At 39.1% G+C, this 9,738-nt stretch overlaps 2 pseudogenes; both read right to left on the bottom strand.

Moving 5' to 3' along the window:
* Positions 1 to 7,719: 7,719 nt before the first annotated feature.
* Positions 7,720 to 9,306, bottom strand: LOC147475086 ((S)-canadine synthase pseudogene; annotated as a pseudogene).
* LOC147475087 ((S)-canadine synthase pseudogene) lies at positions 8,662 to 9,261 on the bottom strand (annotated as a pseudogene).
* Positions 9,307 to 9,738: the final 432 nt, after the last annotated feature.

The raw sequence follows: 9,738 nt of genomic DNA, 5'->3' as shown, positions 1-9,738 counted from the left end.
CGCTACTTAATAGCGTCTTGTATATGATTTGATTTCCAGTGTATTTAACAAGTTAGAAACACTTAATAACTTTAAGGAATAGAAATATGCATTTTCCTATGAAAATTGGGCTGTTCGGATGAATTTTCCTTGTAGGGCGCGCGGGTAGGGCTGGTAGCCCAAGGTAAGTTGAAATTACGATGTTTAGGGCATGGTCGCGCTCAACATAGGTGCGGGTCGCGCTCCAGGGTTTTCAAGTTTTAGGCCTTTTATCGTACTCAAAAAATCTGAAACTTTTACAGTAATTTTCTAAGACGTCTATCAAGTAGCCTGTAAAATTTCAGATCGATCGGAGCTGTGAAAGTCCCTCTACAGCCCTCCAAAGTTTGCGAAACCGTTTTCGGACACAATACAAACAACCGAATGGTTAACCCATCAAAACAAATCCAAAAATTTCCAAATTTTTACTGGAGACTCCTAACAGATCCTAGTTGTTCCTGTAAAAAATTTAGAGCAATTGGAGTTCTACAACCTCTCCTTATTGGCTGGTGTTTCAGATATTAAGTGTTTGCAACACTGCAGAAACACACTGGAAACACCCTACTATTTAGGAGGTCAAAACAAATCAAAAACTCATCAAATTTTTACTACAAACTCCTGGATTAGGATAGATACTTCTGTAAAAATTATAGAATTTTTAGAACTCCCTAAGTAACCTTATTCGTCTGTTTTTCAAGAACATACGGTGTGAAAACTGAAATGCAGCACTGTAAAGATCGTATTTTTTTACAAGGTAAACCAACTCTGAAAAATCTGAAAATATTCTAGTAAATCAACAACACATTAAATATTATGTATGAATATTTTCAGAATTTTCGAAAATTTAGAAATACCTTCACCCCAGTGTTTTTCTCTGTGAATCCGCAGCCCCTATGCCTGAAACAGTGAACAGTTCCAAAAATTCAAGAAATAAGAATGAAAATTAAAAGGGTGGGTGGGTAGAGAATGGGGATTGCCCCTTGGATTCAAGCAATTGAATTCTTGTCTTGAACGAGATTAAGATGGCAGCGTATGGCCATTTGATAACCCGTGAAAAACTCAATTAGATTACTCTAACCTTATTCTTACGGTATCAATAATTTATTTCCTACTCTCTCACATGTATATTCATGCAATATATAGAGTACTGGAATCGCTCCACTCTTAAACCTCAAGACTTAAACAAATTCAATTGAACAAACCCAAAGAACAATGGTGAGAGTGATGTGTTATGTGAAATATCTATTCTATGATTATACTACGGATTCAATTTATACTAACAAGATATAATAATTCAACTACGTAAATACTAACCTGGACTCTATGATAAGGAATTGGGAGATTGATTCCACCTCGAATCCAACTTAACAACCTAGCGTAGAATGTTGTATCTCAATTCTCACGTTCTAAAATGAGAATTTCGAAGTTCTAATCCCTAGTGTTCGTGGCATTTCTACCGAATACTAACTAGCATGTGAGGTCGCCCACCCATTCTCATGGCTTAAACACGACCTTCTAGAGTGGAATAGAATCTACAACCAATTCTATACTAACCACTAAGTTTTCATCAAGGCTTCATCAACCCCTCTAATAGAGGTTTTAGCCTTGAGTCATCAAACTAACATTTCCCATTGAATCTAAACTAAACATAATATAAAGATTGAAACTTGCTAAATTTAAACCTTAATAGCAATTACTCATGCAAGAATTATTTCAATATAATAAAGACAACTATTGAATCTAAGAATTAAACTAATTTAAGTAAAGAAATTGAACAAGATTATCAAGAACACTAATTTATTTATCTAATGAAATCAACAACAATAATTTAATACTGAATTTAAGGCAAGAATAAAAACTAATTAATTAATCTAAAACTAGATTTAGAACTAAGGTTTAATGGCTACTTTTCTTATTCTAACCTAATTTATTTTCTAACCTAACTATCTACCATTAACAAAGAGCTAAGCTTTTGTTTTATACATCCAGATCCAAAATCGTGCATGGGCTTGGAGCCATGCTTTTGGGCCGAAGAATCAGCCCAAACCCAATTCTTTCAAATCCAAAAGGCCTCTTCAGCTGCAGTTGGCTTCTACAGACTTTTCGTCTACTTCTGCTCCTCTGATTGGGTCAAGTCTTGTACCATTGGAAAGCTCTTTCCGAGCCGGTCGTTTTGACATAAGGTAGGCCCCATTCCGAGGTCTGAGTCCAAAGATATGGTCTTCGGAAGTTCTGTTGACTTGACTTTGTGCATTTTCGCTGCGTGGACTTTGACTCTTCATCTTTTGACCGGGGCTTTACAGAGGCTTTGTCTTCTTGAATCTTGGCCTTTAATCACAGAACTCCTTAGCAACCCGACCTTTGCTCCTTTATCTCGCTAAAGTGGCACATTTTCGCACATAATGGACTTTGAAGCCCGAAATGCATAAAAACACGTAATCAGTATTAACTCTTACTTATTATTCACATAATTGGTCTAAAAGTATGATTGTTAAGGGGTTAAAACTACAGTTTTGGGCTCTTATCAGTAAGGCAGGTAGTTCCTCCACTGAGGCGCCTTAACTTCTAACAACTATTACAACAAACTATACGCATAATGAAAAAGGCATGTAGTTCCTCCATCGAGGCGCCTTAGGTTCTAACATCTAACAAATAACCAACCAAGCATATTATATACGTACCGCATTTCATGCTCAATTACAGAGTGGGTCGTCTCTGCCAAGTAATTAGTTTGACCCACACTTCTGCAAAACCATATACAATAATCTATCTAAAGATACATCATTAACCAACATATTACCATAATTATATTATTTAAGGCTTTCTTTATGTGTCCCTAAAATTCACGTCGTATCTATGTCTTACCTAGTTTCCTTGGCTACCACAATCGCTTCCCAACGCCGAACATGTACATCCCATGCCTCCCCTTACATAATGAACCACTCCGTATGAACTACCCCTGGCGGGATGCCGCACACTAGGTAATCCTCACACGGAAGTCATTATGTAAGTACTGCCACTATTCGGCATAAAATATCGCGCGTCTCGTTTTATTTTGCGAACGGAATAATCAAGCCACTATTCGGCTATGCCAGAAGGGCCAATCACATTACTTACGCCCGAAAGCCATTCAGATTCACTGAAACGCCAGAAGGGCCAATCACATCACATACGCCCACACAGGACAAATCACATGAGTTGTGGTAGTCAGGTTCTAGAATTTTCGTTACGTAATTTATTCAAGTGTCATACATTTATATCTCAGAATCATTCCACTATATCACGTGCATGTCAATTACCTTATTGCACTAAGCCACAATATTTACAAATATCTCAATTATATCTCATAGCCACTTTCATTCTTTCACGTGCCAATATATTATTGCACTAAGCCATAATCCCGTGGGAAAACATCCACACATACTATACTACCTCATAGTAGCATCTCACATATAAAATAATGGAGCGTTTATACATTTATGTCTCCAAAACTATTGCATTTAATATATATATCCCAACATATTATATAATGTCACAATATCAACGTCAAATCTTAATTAGATAATGACAACCAAAGTTATACAATCTTCCATAGCATTTTATCATTTGATTTGTCCATATAATAATATATATAAAAACGTAACACAAATTAAACAGTCAACAATCCAAAATCAAAGCCCAATATATATATGCTTTACACACTACTCATGTCAAATCTTAATTAGATAATGACAAACAACGTTATATAATTTTCGACAATATTTTATTACTATATTTGTCCATATTCTTAAATATGAGAAAAACTGGAAAAAAGTCAACATTCCACAGTCAACGGTCAAAGTCAACACATCATGGTCGAAGTCAAACTGTCGTTTCTATGTTCAACCGGTTCAGGGTCATAGCCATGGTTCATGGCTAAGGTCAAAGGTGCATGGCTCATGGGCTCATGACTAAGGTAATGGTTCGGACCCAACTGGCCAAGCCCAAACCTTAGAACCCGGAAGTCTAAACATTTAAAGACCCAATTGGATATAATTTTAAGTTATATGACCAGCCCAAAAACCAAAATTAGAAACTGGCTCAAAACACCAATAGGTTCGGCCCGGAGAATTTAACTGAAACCGGCCCAACACTTAAACTAAAACTGGTCCACAACTTAAACTAAACTGGTCCGAAATGAAGGATTAATCCGGCCCAAAACAAAACAAAGAGAACTGGCCCAAAACTTAACTTGGTTCGGCCCAAAGAAAACCAAATAGAAAAGGCCCAAACAAAATAAGGTTTTTGGCCCAACCAATTTAATCCAAAACCGGGCCCAAGGCCCAAGCCGACCAACAGGTTTTCTTCCTCACTAGCTACCACCACCAGCAGCCCAAATTTCTGGCCACCACCATCTCCCATTTCAACCAATCGAAATCACTCCTAAACACAAACCCTACAACTTTACTAAAAGCCAAAAACTCAATTCTTAAATTTAAAATCCTCAACCAAAACTAGATCTGGAATCTTCATGCCGCCATTAACGCCCATCGAAGCTTCCAATAGCCCCTATTCGACCGCCCTCACCCACTCAAACACCACTAACCAACATCACAACACATCACCACAAAACACAACAACCAATTAAACCAAAAAAACAGCCCAACCACCGGCGCCATTAACGCCTCCAACCAAGTTTTGGTAGCACCTTACCACCCATCGAAAACACCACTAACCAATCCCACAATACACAATCACGGCTTCAACAAAAAGTATTGACACCCTCCGCAGTATCACAGTATTACAGAGGAGGAGGTTCGCGCCTCCAGTGACGACTTCTGCGAGGCTTCTAACAGCCACCCTATCCCCCATACTAACAGCCCATATCAAACACTTAACCCTATCACTACAAACCATTCAAGCTGACAAATTACAAAAAAATCAAAACGACAGGCGACGCCATTAGTGCTGATAGCACCGACCAAACTTCCACTAACATCGACCCACACTATTCACATACCACCCGACAGTTTGACCACCAATTTCAATCTCGACAGCCCCCCGACAGTTCGACCACCAAAGACACCGGATAACAGTTCAAACCAATATATCCATACCCCCACAGTATCACAGTAACGCATACGGACAGAGGAGCCGCCATTAACGCTCTCTTGAGATTCAACAGTTCAAATAAAAACTATAAGATATCGACAGAAATAAGTAATTATAAAAACTGGTCGGAAACACTCGACAGTAAATTCGTAAATACTAAACAGACGAAAATCATAGTTTATGAAATTTGTAAACTCTAAACAGACAAAAATTATAGTTTTATTAGTGGTGAGAGATAAACTTTACTCACCTGTATTTAAACTCAACTCGACGAATCCCTCATCGTCCGAACCGTTGCGCTCCACCCTCCAGCAAACGAGTTTCTAGCTCTGCCTCCATTTTTATTATATTTTATTCTCCAAGAACCCTATTATCTAGAACAATGTGATTATATACTTGGGTCTGAAACCCAAGCCCAACACAGACTCGGGCCCAGAAACCAGGCCCACCTATCTCAAATCCAATCCAACCAATTTTAAATAAATAAATAAATAAATAATAAATAAATAAATAAATACGTATTTTAAATACGGACGTTACAGTTTCCCCCATTCTAAAACCATAACCAAGGACTTGTCGAGTCAGAATGTCCTGAAAAACACAGAAGGATGGATAGAACATCACAGTACATGCAAGTGCTAGAATGATTTGACAAACAGATAATAGGTTATAAGCAAGGGATGGAAACAACTAAGACATATTCAAGAGTGAGGGTTTTAGATAACACAATAGAACCTTCTCTACTAACCGGAGTTGGAGTACCATCTGCAGTAGAAATAACGGTTTGAGGTGAAGTTCTAAGACTTTCCACAAGGCTAGAGTCATTTGTCATATGGTCAGATGCACCTAAATCAATTATCCATGTACTATTCGAAATAACTTTACTATTCATACCTGATTGAGTTACATTAGCCGAAGCATGGTCTGGATGTCCATACACAGCATTAGCAATGGCAGCCTTGCTTATATTCTTTCGTGGCCTCTTTGCGAAGTCCCACCAATCAGGATAGCCAATCACTTCATAACATCTCTCCTTGCTATGACCCAATTCTCCACAAACACTGCACTTTTTATCTGCATAAGGATTGGATTTACCTTTAGGGTGGCGTGAAGGACCAGAGAAACCGGGTGGAGTAATTGTCTTGCTATGAACAACCAAGACAAAGGATTCAGTTGATACAGAGTGCCCCATAGCCTGTTTCTCCGATTGCACCTTGCGAATGTAAGCATAACTTTGCTCCAAGGAAAATTTAGGTTCCTTGCGAAGAATCTCTCCACGCACCTGATCATACTCTGAATCTAGTCCATGCAAAAACATATAAACCAACCCACAATCTGGACATTGTTGACATTTCATGGACTACAGCTGCAACATTGTTATTCTGGGAGGTCACCCTTTGATCAATCTCCTAGAGCATGACCACCAATTCGTTGTAATAGGAAAACATAGGTCTCCCATTCTGCTCCGCTTCAAAGCACTTCGTATTCAATTCAAAAATTTGAGTTTTATTAGAGTCATCATAAAAGGTCTTTTCCACAGCCTCCCAAATGTATTTTGCAGTAGGAAGACGAATATATCGATTCATAAGAGAAATCTCCATAGAATCAATAAGCCAACTTTTCACCTTTTCATTATCTGTTGCCCAAACTTCATATTCGGGCGAATTCATATCCGGTTCAACCTTTGCGCCAGTAAAAAAATCAATCTTTCCCCTTGCTCCAATACGCATCCGCATGAGAGGAGCCCATATGGTCTAGTTGGACTCATCTAATGAAATAGTTTTTGGGAACGCTGAGTTGTCTTGTGGGGTATAGTGGTGATGAATGACGTTTGAAGAATTATTATTAGATTCAGCCATTGCAGAAAAAAATAGGCAAAAAATTTGGGTTTGAGATTCAAAGATTCAAGGATGGTTTGATTAGTGGTTGTAATACGCAGCGGATTTCATTGGTTTGGCTCCGATACCATGTAAAACCAGATGATTCAATTCAATTCAGTTTGATATTTACTTAATTGAATTCTAAAGAGATTACAATTGTTTATATAGAGGTTACAAAAAATAGAAACAAAACAGTCGGTGTGACTTAAGAAACATGAGGCGCGCAGTGCCCTCTGTTTGTACTGGAGAAGAGCGCGGGTCGCACTCCAGCTACTGGACATCGGTCATGCCCGAGGAGCATGTCGCGCTCCATCATGCTTTATCTGAGCGCAGGTCGCGCTCTATACATGAAAAAGTATATACAGCTTTCTACAACTTGGTCTTACAGAGCATATACATATATCATATACATACGTGAAGCTATTAAGCATCAACTTAGAATGATCCGTGAGCAGAATTTTCTTAAAATACTACGTGTGCACCGGCTACTTTTGAAAAACCGGTGCGAAGCTCGGTTCACATACTAGTATCCCATGAAATACGGAACTACCCAATCTGGCGTAGTGCCCAGAGACCAGAGTACTACTGGTGGAACGCTTGGAGTGTGAAGAAAATGTCTGGGAAGTCTGTTGCTTTAATTAAGCCCAGTGGGCAATGGAATACCGATATAACATGCATTGTTGATTGTTGGAGTCTTTCTCCCTCTTGGATTTCATTTAGTGGTCGATCAATGAAAACGGTAGATGACGGCTCTGAAACTAATTTGTTATGTAGGTCGCCGCCATTTTATAGAATATATATAATGTATTAATTACATTAGATAATCAGTGCTTCAAGCATTTGATTCCGATATGATATAACATTTAATGAATGAGGGTACATACTGAGTGCTTCTAAGTTCTAACATACATTAAGTACATATATTGGAGCGTATCCCCAATGTATTTGTCGAACTGATCGAAAGTGGTAAAGTATCTATATGGACAGAAATTTGTAAATACTAATATTATTAGCACTCCATGTTTTATTCCGGTCGATCAGCAACTCAACCACAAACTTTTCTGGGACTAATTCTTCCCTCAAGTGGAGTTTTCATGAGGATAATCGCAAATAGTTCCTCAGTCATATCAGGCAAGTTACCCTCCTCAACACATGACCATTTGAAATCATTCACCAAGTTAGCTAGCACAAAAGCAACGTGTAGCTTTCCCAAATCCATGCCTGCACAAATACGCATTCCAGCACCAAATGGAAGAAGTGATTGTTCCATTGCTTTGTGAGTAACACTTCCAACTTCTCCTTGCAGGTATCTTTCCGGCATGAATTTGTATGGTTCATGCCATATGTCTTCATTGTGATGCAAGGCATAAAGATTTACTATAACTCGAGTACCCTTCACTATCTTAGTACCCATCAATGTAGTATCCTTACCAGCATTGTGAGGGAGAGCAAGAGGTGCTATTGGCTTCATTCTCATTGTTTCTTTAACTACAGATTGCAAGTACTTCAATTTATTCACATCTTCGATCTTCACAAGATCAACATCACCTATAGTCATTCTAATATCTTGGTAGAGCTTCTCCTGGGCTTCTTGTTTACGGATCATGTACGCAAGTGCCCATGTAGTGGTAGAGGAAGCACTGTCCACCCCAAGAAGGAACAGTTCAAATATTCAAAATATGGTAACCTCCTCTGAGAGATTCTGCGAGAGAAGGAAGTACAAGTAGGCATTTGTAGGAGGTTTTGAAGACAGGAGTGGCCTCACCAATTCTTCAATTCTATACTTCCCGAGCTTTGCTTCTCGCGTCGCTTTTCTTTGACTAGGGAGGTACTTTGCATAATAAAAGGAATTGGTGAGAAAAGTACAATTACTAGTGCGAATGACATCTTCAACCTCATACAGCATGGATTCAATAAATTTGTTATCATTAAAACTTGGGCCAAAAATAAGGCGACCTAGTAATCTCGCAGTACTATTCTTGATGTGGTCAAGCGGTTTGATGGTGCCATTGTTATTCGCTATTTCTCTTCTCATCTCATGAACAACTCTTTCCATGTCCCTTTCTCGGTGTTGTGTTTGTGAGGCAACACTGAGAGGACTCAATGCTCCACTTTGAAGTCCCTTACGAATATTATACCAGAGGGGACCGACGTCGGAGCTAGATATGTTGTGCGGATGCATTGCTGAAGCTCTAAGCAATTCATGCAAATAAGTGAGGTCACGCGCTCCATAATCTATAGACTTGTTCACAAGAACTGTTGGAATCTTCATGTGTATTTCAAATACTTGTGTGTTGTTTAGTCCCACATTGGTGAACCACCACTAGGAAGTGAGGTATATGAGGTGAACCTCTAACATAAGGGTGCCCTTTGGGTACAAAGGCTTTTGTGTTAGGAGGGAGGACTCACCAAAAGCCACACGCGCCCGCCCCGCACCGAGTCATGACTAACCATTGAATCCTGTGAGGAAGACGCCAACTACCCATCCAAATCGTCATTACACCACCATGAACTTTAGCTAGTTTGGCTAAGGTAACATGGAGCAACTCGCCTCCTAATTGGTGCAAGTTCCCGATGATTGGTAACTTTTTTGGACCACTTGGCCATGTCATTTGTGAGAAAGACGAAGACGATGATGTAATTCGAACTATGGTTGAGATTGTCAATACAATTGCAAAGGTAGCACCAGCAAGCAATAAACTCCCTTCCATCTCTGCTGCCATTGTCACCATATTCTCAATGCCATTTC

Source organism: Coptis chinensis, chromosome 9, assembly GCF_015680905.1.
Source record: "Coptis chinensis isolate HL-2020 chromosome 9, ASM1568090v1, whole genome shotgun sequence".
Lineage (NCBI taxonomy): Eukaryota > Viridiplantae > Streptophyta > Magnoliopsida > Ranunculales > Ranunculaceae > Coptis > Coptis chinensis.
The sequence above is the reverse complement of the archived record's forward strand: the minus strand, read 5'-3'. Positions and strand labels throughout refer to the sequence as shown.